Source organism: Stenella coeruleoalba, assembly GCF_951394435.1.
Source record: "Stenella coeruleoalba genome assembly, chromosome: 13".
In the NCBI taxonomy this organism is placed as follows: Eukaryota; Metazoa; Chordata; class Mammalia; order Artiodactyla; family Delphinidae; genus Stenella; species Stenella coeruleoalba.
The window spans coordinates 27,974,140-27,989,907 of NC_137159.1; the positions used below are offsets into that span (position 1 = coordinate 27,974,140).

The 15,768-nt window shown below is 37.9% G+C and overlaps 1 protein-coding gene across 6 annotated transcripts in view; it reads right to left on the bottom strand.

Annotated features, from left to right (window-relative positions):
- ALMS1 (ALMS1 centrosome and basal body associated protein) overlaps positions 1-15,768 on the bottom strand; it is a 220,524-nt gene that overhangs the window by 186,363 nt on the left and 18,393 nt on the right. The gene's annotated exons all lie outside the window — the stretch shown is intronic.

Here is a 15,768-nt window from a genome sequence, read left to right on the forward strand (position 1 = left end):
GATATTCTCTACATGTGACCACTTTACTGAATTCTTACTTGCTATACTAGTTTCTAGCGGACTTCTCAGTGCAAAACATCATATGGTTCATGCGTAGTGAGTGGTTCACTTGTCTCTTTCAAATATTTACTCTTATATTAGTGGCATGATTCAGAAAAATGTTTCTCAAAGTATCTATAGGAAGGATCAGTTTTTCCTACTTCCTATTCATTACAGACTGACATTTTATTAAAATACTAATAAAAATTAACAGGTAACAAGTAAAAAAAAATAATAAACTAATTTTAAAAACTAGTAAAAATAACTAGGAAAATGAAATTGAAAAGATATATAAGCCCAAAATACAAAACACAAGTCTAAGTATCTGATTTCTAGTTCTAAAAAACATCAAATTGCTATAAAAGTTTCTAAACACTTCTTAATTCTTGTACTTATCTCTTGACAGTAACAAGCAATTCATGGCCTGGCACCAATCCACAGACCACACTAGGTAGCAATGTTGAAATAAAGTTGAATTAAATACTAACGGTAAGCAGTTTTTAAACACATTTTCTTTTTAAATTTGGTATTAGTTAATAATTAAGAATATTCGTCCTGGGCTTCCCTGGTGGCACAGTGGTTGAGAGTCTGCCTGCCGATACAGGGAACACGGGTTCGTGCCCCGGTCTGGGAGGATGCCACATGACGCGGAGCGGCTGGGCCCGTGAGCCATGGCCGCTGAGCCTGCGCAAATGGAGCGTGTGCAACGGGAGAGGCCACAACAGTGAAAGGGGCCCGCGTACCACAAAAAAAAAAAAGAATATTCGTCCTATCATGCTATTATTCTTTTATTTTCATTTTAAATTAATTTTATTAGGAATGAGCACTAAATTTGATCAAACTGCATTATAGCATCTTTTTTTCCCCAATTACATCTGTTAAAATACAGCAATAAATTTCTTCATATTGCAACAACTTCACATTTCTTACTTGGTAGTAGTAGATTAGACCTTAATCATATTTGCTAGCACAGTCTTTTACATTTTCCCTCATTAGATTAATCAGTATTTTAGAATGCTTCTTTTGTTTTCTAACCTTGTTCTATATTTTTTTAATACAAGGAAATTTGATTTTCCTTAAAAATATAAAAGATTTCATCAGTGAATCCATTAGATCCAGAAACCTTTTTGATAGCTGGTACTATTATAACATTCTTGATTTCTTCCTAGTTCTAATCCAACTCTATAAGCTTTGATAGGTTTGTATTAAGTCTATTTTATTAAGGTGTTTTTCTTTTTCTTGACTGGATTTGCTAGGAATGTATATATTTTGTCTTGAATTTAACAATTCTGTTTTCTAACTTAATTATTTGTTTTTCTCTTTGCCATATTTCTTCTACTTGCAGTTTTTCATTATTTACGTAAAATTTTTTGTTAAATAATGAATTCACTTGATTTACATTTATTTGTTTAAATAAAAAGATGAGACATTATATTGACGGCAATCAACATGCTTAGATATATAATGTACTGATTTTCATTATTTTGTAGTCTATTACTCTCCTTCCTTAATCAACTCAAATTTTTTTAAGAGAATATATATTGTTTTCATTCCCAAATGACCCACCCATAAAAATATGTTGTACTACAATTTAGAAAGATTTCACAATTTCAACAAGACTTTTTTCTTTAAAGGATTATTTCCAGTATTTAAAATTCACCAACCAAATGCTCTTACAGTAAGTTAAAAAAAAAAAAAAAAAGATACACAACTATCCACTACCTAATATCAGTTATATAAATAGATATAGAGAAAAATATTGGAGTGAATATTCTAAAATATTAACACTACTCATCTATGGCTTATGGGATTATAGACCTTTCACATTCCAAAATATACCAATCCCATCTATGTCAGATAAATCAGTCAAATCCTTAACATCGAACATTACTACTGGAAACATGCTTTTTACATTTTTAATACTTGAAAATAAAAGGAATACGAGAATGATTATTTTAATTTTTTTCTTTTGAGAGCACTCTATTCAATAGGGGATAGTGGGCCAAATGAACAGGTTTTAAAGCAAGGGAATTCCAGTCATCTTGTGACTCTCATTATAGCAAAATCTCGGGTCCCCAACTCATCTCTTAGCCCCTTTGACCGGGGTTTGAGCCTCATCCCATAGTTTATTCCTCACTACTGATGAGAGACATATCCATGTGTTCTCCTGCCCATCCTTTGACCTCCACAGATCACTTACTTAACTCTAGCTCCTCAACTGCAATAATTTTGTAACCTTCTGAAGACAACTAACCTGTCACATTTACACTTTTCATAATTCCTTTCTTACTTGTATTTCCCTCTTTACCACTCTGAGAGTTCATAATCATCCTTATAATCACTACCTTGCAAACATCTCTTCTTTCTTACCCTTTTCCCCGACTATCCTATTTGCCTGGCAAAAGCTCAGTTCTGGTTGAACCTTCTGCTTGTCTTAATCCAAGCAGTAGCACACTGCTGAAGAAAGCACACACCTACACTGGTTTTCCTTTAGACTGATGACATTAAACCTCAAGGGCACTCAGCCTTGCCTGGAAATTCTACTCTATTTTCCGGGTAAGTTGATTGGCTAAAATGATTACTTTATACTTTCTCTCCTCAGAACTACTGAACCCTCCTTCCTCATTTTTTCAACTGATGACCTCATTTCCTACTTTAGTAAGTGAAGAACAGGAGGTGGACCTTCCTTATCTTCCTAGCACAAGATCTACAACCCCATTACCTAACCCAGCTTTTCATCTTGTGATTTAAAAAAAGTCTTACTACCTATCAAAGACCTTCCCATCTCATTCCATTTTTTTTCAATGATTTCTTTCCTATATGTGATTCTCCCATTTTCCTTCATGCATTTTCCCTTTCTACTGAATCATTCCTCTCTCCATGTAAACATGCTCTTATAATTTCCCCTCATAAAATAAAATTTAAAAAAATTTGTTGACCATTCTTTTCTTTCTGCTTATTTTGCTGCTATGATTCTGAGTGTTATACCTTTTTAACCAATATAAAAAGGGCCTCAAATCTCTAAATATTTTTTGACAGATGTGAAGAGGGATGACAAATAAACAACAGAATAAATACAAACAAATTTTGAGGGAGAAGTAAAGGTTGGAGATACAAACTTGGGATTTTTAAGTACACAGGCATATTTAAAGCCCTAGATCTAGACAAGAACCAAAACATTCCAACATTTCAAACAGAAGTTAAAAACTCAAATGTGTTTTTACAGGGAGGTAAAAGAAATGAGGTACAGGGAGGTAAAAGAAATGAGTAAACCTGCCTGATATTAGAGAGTAATGGGACCTGTGGCCAACTATGCACTGCATGCACACTTTAAAGTATTCTGTTTAAAAATTTTTAAAACACTGTGCCCCCCCAATTTTTTTTCTGCAAACCACATTTGAGCCATATGCAGGCCCACAGCTTGCAACCTCTGATTTTAAGGTTTAACAGGGGATGAGAAAGAATAGCCAGAGGAGTAGAAAGAAAACCAGGAGAAGCCGAGAAAGGAAATAATTTTAAGAAGTTAAGCATTGGTTAAGAACATGAAATGCTATTTATTGCATCTAAGATGAGGACAGAAAAGTGCTTACTGTATTCAGCTACACAAATTTGTTGGTGACACTTGCTTTCACAGAAGTGAGGACAGAACACAAGAAGATCAAGTAGAAGAATAAGTAGATCCCAGCCAGCAGATAAGGCATATATATCAAAAAGGAAAAAGGAAAAAAAAATACAATGGATATGATTGTCTATACATTAAAAAGTCCTAAAGAATCTACAAAAGAACTATACTAGAACTAGTAAATGAGATTAGCAAGGTCATAGGATACAAGGTCAATATTGAAAGTCAATTATATTCCTATATAATTGTGATGAACAGTAGGAATTGAAATTTTTTTTAACATTTCAGTAAGTCTAATACAAACGTGTTAAGTTTGGTACACTGAAGGCAACAAAACACTGATGAAGAAATTAGCAATCTAATTAAATCTAAATAAAACTATAAGAACTGTTGTGTCTATGGATTAGAGAACTCAATATTGTTAAGATGTCAATTCCCTTCAAATTGATTTACAGACTCAAGGCAATTTTAATCAAAATTCCAGCAGACTTTTTAAATAGAAATTGACAAACTGATTCTAAAATTTATATGGAAATTCAAAGAATCTAGCATAAACAAAACCATTTTTAAAAAGAAAAACAAAGTGGGAGAACTCACACTATCTGATTTCAAGACAGTACAGTAATTAAGAGCACAGTATTAGCATGATGATAGAGATATAAATCAATGGAATAGAGAGTCCAGAAATAGACCCACACAAAGATGCCAAGGGAAAAGGGAGTATTTTCAGCAAATGGTGTTGGAATAACAATTAGATATGCGTATGTAAGAAAATGAAGCTGGACCCCTACTTCACACCATAATCAAAAACCAACTCAAAACAGATTTAGATATAAATGTGAAACTTAAAACTATAAAACTTCAAAAACTCATTCTCAACTGGGCAAGATTTTGACACCCTCCTCTCCCCTCAACCATGATACATTTGGCAATGTTTGGAGACATTTTGACATTTACAAACATGGGGCAGTATTACTGATATCTAGTGGGAAGAGGCCAAGGATGCTGCTAAACATCTTACAATACACAGGACAGTCCTGTAAAATAAAGAATTATCTAGCCCAAATATCAAAAGCACCAAGGCTGAGAAATCCTGTTCTAGAAAAAAATATAGGAGAAAATTTTTGTGATCTAGGATTAGGTCAAAATTTACCAAGTTAGACATAAGAAGTAAAAACCATAAAAAAAAAAAAAAATCAATAAACCAACTTCAACTTCATCAAAATTAAAACTTCTACTCTTCAAAAAACAAATAGAACAATTGAAAGGAAAACCACAGACTGGGAGAAAATATTTGCAAAACATATAAAGGACTTACATCTAGAATATATAAAGAACTCTCAAAACTCAACAAATGGAACAAATCACCCATAAAAAATGGGGAAGAGATTTAAACCAACCCCTTCATTAAGAGGAAACATGGATGGCAAATAAGCACACAAAAAGATGCACATTATCATTAGGAAAATGCATATTAAAACCACAATGAGGGCTTCCCTGGTGGCACAGTGGTTGAGAGTCTGCCTGCCGATGCAGGGGACACGGGTTCGAGCCCTGGTCTGGGAGGATCCCGTATGCCGCGGAGCGGCTAGCCCCGTGAGCCACAATTACTGAGCCTGTGCGTCTGGAGCCTGTGCTCCGCAACGGGAGAGGCCGCAATAGTGAGAGGCCTGCGCACCGCGGTGAGGAGTGGCCCCCTCTTGCCACAACTAGAGAAAGCCCTTGCACAGAAACAAAGAGCCATACACAGCCATAAACAAATAAATAAAATTTTTAAAAAAACACACAATGAGACACCACAACATACCTAGAATGACTAAAAATTTTAAAACAAAAACAAAAAAACCTGACAATACCAAGAGCTGGCAAGGATGCAAAGCAACTAGAACTCCTATACATCGTGGGGAATGCAAAATGGTACAGGCACTTCGGAAAACAGTTTGGCACTTTCTTATAATGTTAAACGTACAGTTACCATATCAGCCAGCAATCCCATTCCTAGGTATTTACCCAAGAGAAATGAAACCAGCTGTCTACCTGAAAACCTGTACATAAGTGGAATACTACTCAGAAATAAATTTTAAAGAGCTACTGATTTATGCAACAACATGGATGAACCTCAAAAGCATGTGCCAAGTGAAAGAAGTCAGATTCAAAAATCTACACATGGGACTTCCCTGGTGGTGCAGTGGTTAAGAATCCGCCTGCCACTGCAGTGGGCACGGGTTTGAGCCCTGGTCTGGGAAGATTCCACATGTCACAGAGCAACAAAGCCCATGCGCCACAACTACCAAGCCTGTGCTCTGGAGCCCGTGAGCCACAACTACTGAGCCCGCGTGCCACAACTACTGAAGCCCGCACGCCTAGAGCCCAGGCTCCGCAACAAGAGAAGCCACTGCAAAGAGAAGCCTGCGCACTGCATAGAAGAGTAGCCCCCACTTGCCACAACTAGAGAAAGCCCGCGTGCAGCAACAAAGACCCAATGCAGCCAAAAATAAATTAATTATTTTTTAAAAAATCTACACACTACAATTCTGAAAGGCAAAACTATAGACAGAAATGAGATTAGCGGTTGCCAGGGACTAAGCATGGGGGAGATGACTGACTACAAAGGGGTACAAGGAAACTTTTTGGGAGTGATGGCAGTCAAATGTGTAGTAGTTATATAACTGTATGTATTTGTCAAAGCTCATCAAACTGCACACCTGAAAGAGTTAATTTTGCTGTATTTAAATTATACCTCAATAAACCTGACTTTTTAAAACATGAGGATAAGGTATCAGAAAATAGAGACCAAAAACTTGAAAATTTCACTTAACAGGGAGCAGAAACATTAAATGGGGCAGTAGCTGGAGGGAAGAAAGGATGAGACATTTGTACTCAAGTTGCTGGAGCTGATAAGGTCTAGACTGTGACCATGGGGTAAGCAGGGATAGGAGAAGGTTGGGAGGAGTGAAGGAAAAAAATCTCTGCACATTAGATCAAAGATCCAAGAGTTTCAGACCTTGGATGGGTAATGTAAGCTGAAGTGAAAGAAACTAAAAGACGACAGTGTAGCAAGGGCTATAGTTTTCAATGAATAAAAAAAAGTTAATTTGGATGACAGCGACAAGGATGAATGAGCAGAATAACCAGAAGGAGAAAAGAGGGGAGAGAATTAGGAAGTGGTATAATCCTCCAGTTCTTCTGAGGAACACAGGCATAAAGGCAGAAATGAAGAGCTACAGGATCTATCCACGGTTTATATTTTATAAAACAAGGACCAAAAAAAGGCAAGATATCCATTTTTGGACTGTGCTCTACCATAAACATGCCCTCAGAGAATATTAAACTACTTAGGAATATACCTCTGTATTCGTTTCCTAAAGCTGCCATAATGAACTTACACAAAGTGGAGGGCTTAAAACAACAGAAATTTATTCTCTCACAGTTCTGGAGGCTACAAGTCTGAAATCAAGGTGTTGGCAGGGCCATGCTCCATCCAAAGCCTCTAGGGGAGGATCCTTCTTACCTCTTCCTCTTTCTCGAAGCCCCAGGCATTTCTTGGCTTATGGCAGCATAACTCCATCTCTGCCTCTGTCTTCATAGAGCAGACCTCTTCCTGTGTGTCTCTCTCTTACAAGGACACAAGTCATATTGGATTAAGGGCCCACCCTAAATCCAGTATGATCTCTTCTTAATTTAAATAGTTCTATCTTCCATCACTATATTTCCAAATAAGGTCACATTCTGAGGTGCTGCAGATTGGGACTTCAACACATCATTTTGGGGCACACAATTCAACCCATAACAATCCCCCTTCCATTTAATGATCACAGAGTACCATGCTTTTTCTGGTCAGGGTTTCTCTTAACCCTTTTCACTTGGCAACAGTAAATCTCCTTCCTCCATACCTTGCATTTAATGGATAATAAATGCAATTTAGGGGAAATTGAAGGTACTAGAAGAAATCTGATACCCAAGTTATTAGATAATCAACCTTAAATAATCATTATGAGTAAGGATGCATTTTTTTCTCCAACAAACATATATGAGGCTTTTTCCTATCTGCTCACAATTTTTTCCATTTCTTCTAAGTTTATTACTATGCTCTAGATCAGTGGTTCCCAAAGTATGGTCCAAAGATCCCTGGGGGTCACTGACACCCTTTCAGGGAAGTTAAGTGGGCCTCCCTTTTCTAACTACATATCTATGTAAGGTCAGATTTTCTTCACATAATTCAACCAAAACAATATATCCCAATGGACTAAATGCAGAAGCAGATCTGGGAATTCAGTTATGATGGTTAACTTTATGTGTCAACTTGGCTGTGCCAAGTATTTGGTTAAACATCTGGGTGTGTCTGTGAGGGTGTGTCTGGATGAGATTAACATCTGATCCACAGACTTAGTAAAGGAGACTGCCCTTCTTAAGGTGGGCAGGCCTCATCCAACCCATTAAAGGCCTGAATAGAACAAAAGGCTGAGCAAAAGATAATTCGCTCTCTCTGCCTGATGGTCTTCAAGCTGGGACATCAGTCTTCTGCTTCGGACTTGGACCTGGAGTGGAACTTACACCATCAGCTCACCTGGTCCTCGGACCTCTAGACTTGGGCTAGAACATACACCATCAGTCAGCTCCTGGTTCTCGGGCCTTCAGTTTCAGACTGGAACTATACTATCAGCTCTCCTGGATCCCCAGGACAGATCTTGGGAATTCTCAGTCTCTATAATCACATGAACCAATTCCTTATTTTACATATATATATATATATATATATATATATATATATATATATATATATTTGTATTTACCTATTTACATACGTATATGTTTCCTATTGGTTCTATTTTTCTGGAAAACCCTGCCTAATACACCAACTGTCTTCTAGTAAGCCTGACATTAAAGAGCTATGCAAAACTGTAAAACAATGCCACCCTTTCAACTAATTTTTTTTGTTTTGGAAAATAGCCATTTTTCATTTAAAAATATATTTGTATGTTAATATGTAATGAGTTTGTTATTTCTAAGTAAATATTTTTTAAATGTTTTAATTTTTTTGTAAGCTAAATATTGATACAGATAACCCTTATAAACAAAAGCTCTTTAAAATACTTTTGAAGAATGTGAAGGAGTCCTGAGACCAAAAAAAAAAAGTAAACGCTGTTCTACATAATTAAGGCTGCCAAAGATCTATTAGAAAAATGGAATATTAAAGTAATTCACCTCTTTCCATTCTTCATAGCTAAATCAGAATTTCTCATGCTGCTTACCAAAAGATAGTTTGCCAGTTATGCAAGACATACCAGATCATCCCCAGAACACCACTGAGCTGTTTTTTCCAAAGAGACCATATTAGTATCAGAAATCTGTGTTCCACTATTGTTTTGATATAATGGCTGTTGCCATACATGACAGGTCAATGGAACAACCTGAAGATCAAAAGATTTAAATAGAATAATAACACAATCCTTATGACTAAACAATAATAAAGTCTAACATTTAGATTATGTTTCTCTGTTTATAAAGCACTTTCACAAATATAGTAACATTTGGGCTTCACAACCACTGTCCAAATTATCTTCACTTAAAAATAAGGAAACAGGAATTTAAGGTTACCCAGTAAGGACTCAACATATTCCAACAAACCACAGCAGTTCTTTAACCTCCTATATTTGTAGCAGTAAAAGAAGCAAGCAGAAACAAGCAAGTTATCTATTTTACAATCTTACTATTTGAGACACCTAAGAAATTAACTCTAATAATAGGAACTAAAATCATCTTATAGCATGGAAAGTGGGGACAAAGTTAGGCTCATTCTGTGAAATCAGGAGTTGAAGCAGGGCTCTCCCTTCTGTGAAAGAAGGCAATAAAAGCTGTGACTACTGCCCAAGGCTGAAGCAATGCACATGGAAAAGATCAGAGGTTATCAAACAAAAGTGACCTCAGTCAACTCACCTGCTGGTTCAGGTACTGGTTATTGAGATTTTCCCCAATATTCCTGGAGAGTAAGAACCCAAAGCTTCCAATATAAACCTTCCTTATAAAGAAGGAACCACAAGGGGCAAGGCAGAGACAACCAAAAAAAACACCAGGTAGAGAAGGATGCACCAAAAGAGAAAACAAAATAACACTCCTGCTAAAAATGAGATTACAAACTATACTTTCAAAAGACTTTAAAATGAGAATATCTCAGACCCTTAAAGAGACTTTTTAAAAAGACACAATGTCCATAAAAAAAGAAGAGGTTATTAAAAGTAAAACAGGCAGTTATGAGTCAAGAAAAGATGAATGCTAACACAACCAAAAATGTGAAAGAGCCTCTGAAGGAAACCCAAGGTCATTAAGATTTTTTCCCCCCAGAATTAAAAGTTACTACACTAACAAAACATTTTTACAGAGCGCTTACAACAATGTGCTTTTGACCATAGAAAGGCAAGCTTAACTTAAAATCTATTCAACTAAAGAGATTTCTATGGTATCAACTCTTCCAAGAGGTTTTTCTCAAAAGGTAGAACACCATGGGGCACACCCACCTTGCTTCAATGGCATTTTTTAAGGGATAAAGAACAGAAAACAAAGAAAGGCATTTTGCAAATTCATTTTGGCAATTTGAAATCCCTAAATAAATAACAATGCAGCCAATGTTTTGGCACAGTCAGTCTTCTTTGAGCCCTCGAGGAAAGAATGCCAAAATGAATGTTCAAAATGGTTACTCACTGCAACTAAATAATACTGGGTGTAGAGCACAGGGTGTTGCCTTTGAAAATTGCTGATTCACATTAGCTTACAATAAGAGCGTTTGATTCATTAGGATATTTGTAGAACACTAATGATACAATATTAAGAAACCAGCACTTTGACAACTAACTCAACGTGTGAGAAAAAAGAACACTCTCAATTTTATCAGCTAAAAAAAAACCCCAAAAGTTAAAATTAAATATTAAAAGTTCTTATTAAAAAATACATTTCCCTGAACTTACTTTTATTACCTACTTGATGGTTTATAGACTTCATTAAGGAAATTAATTTCTAATAATTCCCACATGTTTGATCAGTTTTCCCAGTTGCCTCTGGATAGTGGTATAACCCAAATACTTGAAAGAGAATTCTTAAGAATAATGCTTCAAAACTAAGCAGGTGTCATCAGCAACTCTCTGATCTGAGATTAAATGTCTTTTGGTATAAATAAACAGTTTCAGAGTCTTTCCCTGAGTCATTTTTTAATATTACAAGTTAGCAGTCTGGGTCTTCCCTGGTGGCCCAGTGGCTAAGACTCTGCGCTCCCAATGCAGGGGGCCCGGGTTCGATCCCTGGTCGGGGATATAGATCCTGCATGCATGCCACAACTAAAGATCCCATGTGCCACAACGAAAATTCTGTGTGCCACAACTAAGACCCAGTGCAGCCAAAATAAATAAATAAATATTTAAAAAAAGAAATACTGGTCTTTAGTAGTCTTCCAACTACATGTTGTCTATCAAAGAAACATTTTAGATATAAGGATACATATCGATTCCAAGTAAAAGGATGAAAAAAGAGATTTCATGCAAATAGTAACCAAAAGAGCACAGGAGTGGCTATATTAGTTTCAGACAAAATAGACTTTGAGTCAAAAACCGTTACAAGAGACGAAGAAAAATATCATATAATGATAAAAGGGTCAATTCAGGGCTTCCCTGGTTGTGCAGTGGTTAAGAATCTGCCTGCCAATGCAGGGAACACAGGTTCGAGCCCTGGTCCGGGAAGATCCCACATGCCGCGGAGCAACTAAGCCCATGAGCCACAACTATTGAGCCTGCACCCTAGAGCCTACGAGCCACAACTACTGAAGCCCGCATACCACAACTACGGAAGCCCACACGCTTACAGCCCATACTCTGCAACAATAGAAGCAACTGCAATGAGAAGCCCGCAACTAGAGAAAACCCACACAAAGCAACAAGGACCCAATGCAGCCATAAATAAATAAATTTTATTTTTTTAAAAAGGGGTCAATTCACCAAGATTTGTTAAGTATTTATGCACCAAACCTCAGAGCTCCTAAATTAATGAGGCAGATGTTGAAAGAATTGAAGAGAGAAATACACAGCAACATAAGAGGCTTCAACACCCACTTTCAATAATGAACAGAACAACCATACAGAAGAATAAGGAAATATAGAAATTGAACAGCACTACAGACCAATCAGACATAACATATACACAGAACACTCCACCCAACAACAGCAGAACACATTTTCTCAAGTACACATGCAACATTCTACAGGATAGAACACATGTCTAGCCACAAAGCAAGTCTTAATAAATCCAAGAAGACTGAAATCATAATACACAGTATCTTTTCCAATCACAATGGAATGAAACTAGAAACAAATAGCACAAGAAAAACTGGAAATTTTACAATATGTGGAAATTAAACACGTGTCTTACAAAACCAATGGGTCAAACAAGAAGTCACAAAGGAAATTAGAAAATACCTGGACACAGATGAAAACGCGAAATGCCAAAAAACTTATGGACGCAGCGAAAGAAGTACTAAGAAGGAAGTTTATAGCCGTAAATGCATATATTAAAAAAAAGGCAAGATCTCAAGTAAGCAATCTAACTTGTACCTCAAGGAACTAAAAGAAGAACTAAACCTAAAGCAGGCAGAAGGAAGGAAATAACAAAGATTAGAGCACAGATAAATGAAATAGTCAACAGAAAAAAGAAAATCATGAAACTAAAAGTGTGTTTTTCAGAAGATCAACAATATTGACAACCTCTTAGCCAGACTGACTAAGGAAAAAAAGAAGACTCAAATAATAAAATCAGAAATGAAAGAGGGAATATTACAACCAATGCCACAGAAATAAGGATTATAAGAGAATAAATACTATGAACAACTGTATACCAACAAATTGGATAGCCAAGAAGACATACATAAATCCCTAGAAAGACACAACCTACCAAGACTGAATCATGAAAAAATAGAAAATCTGAACAAACATATAACTAGCAAGGAGATTCAATCAGTAATCAAAAACCTGCCAACACAGAAAAGCCAAGGACCAGATGGCTTCACTCATCCTCAACAAAATACTAGCACACAGGATTCACAACACATTAAAAGAAGTATGTATACACCATGATCAAGTGGGAATTAACCATGAAATGTAAGGATGATTCAACACATAAAAATCAACCAATATAATACTTCACATTAACAGAATGAAGGACAAAACCACATGATCATCTTGACTGATACAGAAAAAGCAGTTGACAATGCTCAACACCCTTTCATGAAAAAGCACTCAACAAATCAGGAATGGAAGGAAACTAATCAATATAATAAAGGCCATTTATGAGGGCCCACAACTAACTCACACCACACTCAACAGTGTAAAACTGAAAGCTTTTCCTCTAAGACCAGGAACAAGGCAAGAATGCCCACTCTTGCCACTTCTATTCAACACATTATTGGAAGTCCCAGGCTAGAGCAAAGAGACCCCAGGAATAAACTCTCACATACATGGTCAAATGATTTTCAGCAAAGGTATCAAGACCATTCAATGGGAAAAGGATAGTCGTTTCAACAACTGTTGCTCATAAAACTGGTTATCCACATGCAAAAGAATGAAGTTACACTCTCACCTAGCAACATACACAAAACTCAACTCTAAACGGACCAAAGACTTAAATGTTAAGACCTAAAACTATAAAACTCTTAGAAAACTCAGAGCAAAAGTTGCACAACAGCAAATTTGGCAGTGATTTCCTGGATATGATACCAAAGGCACAAGCAACAAAAGAAACAACAGACAAACTGGATTTCATGAAAATTTTTAAATTCTGTATATCAGAAGACACCATCAACAGAGTAAAAAGGAAACCTGCTGTATAGCACAGGGAACTCTACTCAGTGCTCTGTGGTGACCTAACTGGAAAGGAAATCCAAAAAAGAGGGGATATATGTATACATATAGCTGATTCACTTCACTGTACAGCAGAAACTAACACAACACTGTAAAGCAACTACACTCCAATTTAAAAAAAAAAGAGTAAACAGGCAACCCACAGAATGGGGGAAAATATTTGAAAATCATGTATCTGATATGAGATTAATATCCATAATATATAAAGAACTCAAACTCAAAAACAAAAACAAAACAAAACACCCAATTAACCAATTATCAAATGGGCAAAGAACTTGATGAGCCATTTCTCCAAACATATACAAATGGCCAATAAGCACATGAAAAGATGCTCAACATCACTAATCATTAGAAAAATACAAATCAGAACTACAATGAGGGACTTCCCTGGTGGTCCAGTGGTTAAGACTCTCTGCTCCCAAAGCAGGGGGCCCAGGTTCGATCCCTAGTCAGGGAACTAGATCCCACATGCCACAGCTAAGAGTTCACAAGCCACAACTAAAAGATCCCACGTGCCGCAACTAATACCCAGTGCAGCCAAATAAATAAATAAATATTTTTAAAATAAATTAATAAAATAAAATAGATAACCAACAAGGACCTACTGTAAAAACAATTTTAAAAAACCTACAATGAGACATCACCTCACACTCATCAGGATGGCTGCTATCAAAAACAAAAAAAAGGAAGAGAGAGAAAATAACAAATGTTGGTGAAGATGTGGAGAAACTGGGACCCTTGTGTCGTGTTGGTGGGAATATAAAATGGTGCAACCACTGTGGAAAACAGGAGGGAGTTTCCTTAGAAAACTAAAAATAGAACTACCACATGATCTGGCAATCCCACTTCTGAGTATATATCCAAAAGAACTGAAGGCACCGTCTCTCGAAGAGATATTTACAAACCCATGTTCACAGCAGCACTACTCACAATAGCCAATAGGCAGAAACATTCCAAGTGTCTTACTAACTGATAAAGGGATAAACAAAATGTGATACAAAAAGGATTCTGGAGAACAGAGATGTGGAGATCATCTTCCTCCCCACAGTTACATCAGAAATACATCTACACGTGGAACTACTCCTATAGAACACCCACTGATCGCTGACAAAAGACCTCAGACCTCCCAAAAGGCAAGAAACTCCCCACGTACCTGGATAGGACAAAAGAAAAAAGAAAAAACAGAGACAAAAGAATAGGGATGGGACCTGCACCAGTGGGAGGGAGCTGAGAAGGAGGAAAGGTTTCCACACACTAGAAGCCCCTTCACGGGCAGAGACTGCGGGTGACAGAGGTGGAAGCTTCAGAGCCACGGAGAAGAGCGCAGCCACAGGGGTGCGGAGGGCAAAGCGGAGAGATTCCCACACAGAGGATCGGTGCCGGCCAGCACTCACCAGCCCGAGAGGCTTGTCTGCTCACCCGCCGGGACAGGCGTGGGCTGGGAGCTGAGGATCGGACTTAGGTCGGATGCAGGAGAGGACTGGGGTTGGCTGCGTGAACATAGCCTTAAGGGGTTAGTGCACCACTGCTAGCCAGGAGGGAGTCCAGGGGAAGTCTGGAGCTGCGAGACAAGAGACTTTTTCTTGCCTCTTTGTTTCCTGGTGCGAGACGAGAGGGGATTAAGAGCGCTGCTTAAAGGAGCTCCAGAGACGGGCGCGAGCCACGGCTATCAGCGCCGACCCCAGAGACGGGCATGAGACGCTGAGGCTGCTGCTGCAGCCACCAAGACGCTTGTGTGCGAGCACAGGTCACTATACACACCTCCCCTCCCGGGAGCCTGTGTAGCCCGCCACTGCCAGGGTCCCGTGATCCAGGGACAACTTCCCCGTGAGAACGCACGGCACGCCTCAGGCTGGTGCAACGTCACGCCGGCCTCTGCTGCTGCAGGCTCGCTCCGCATCCGTACCCCTCCCCCAATCAGCTGCTCCTTTAACCCCGTTCTGTCTGCGTGAAGAACAGATGCCCTCAGGCGACCTACACACAGGGGCGGGTCCAAATCCAAAGCTGAACCCCGGGAGCTGTGCGAACAAAGAGAAAGGGAAATTTTTCCCAGCAGCCTCAGAAGCAGCAGATTAAATCTCCACAATCAGCTTGATGTACCCTGCATCTGTGGAATACATGAATAGACAATGAATAATCCCAAATTGAGGAGGTGGACTTTGGGAGCAAGACAAATAATTTTTTGCCCTTCTCCTCTTTTTGTGAGTGTGT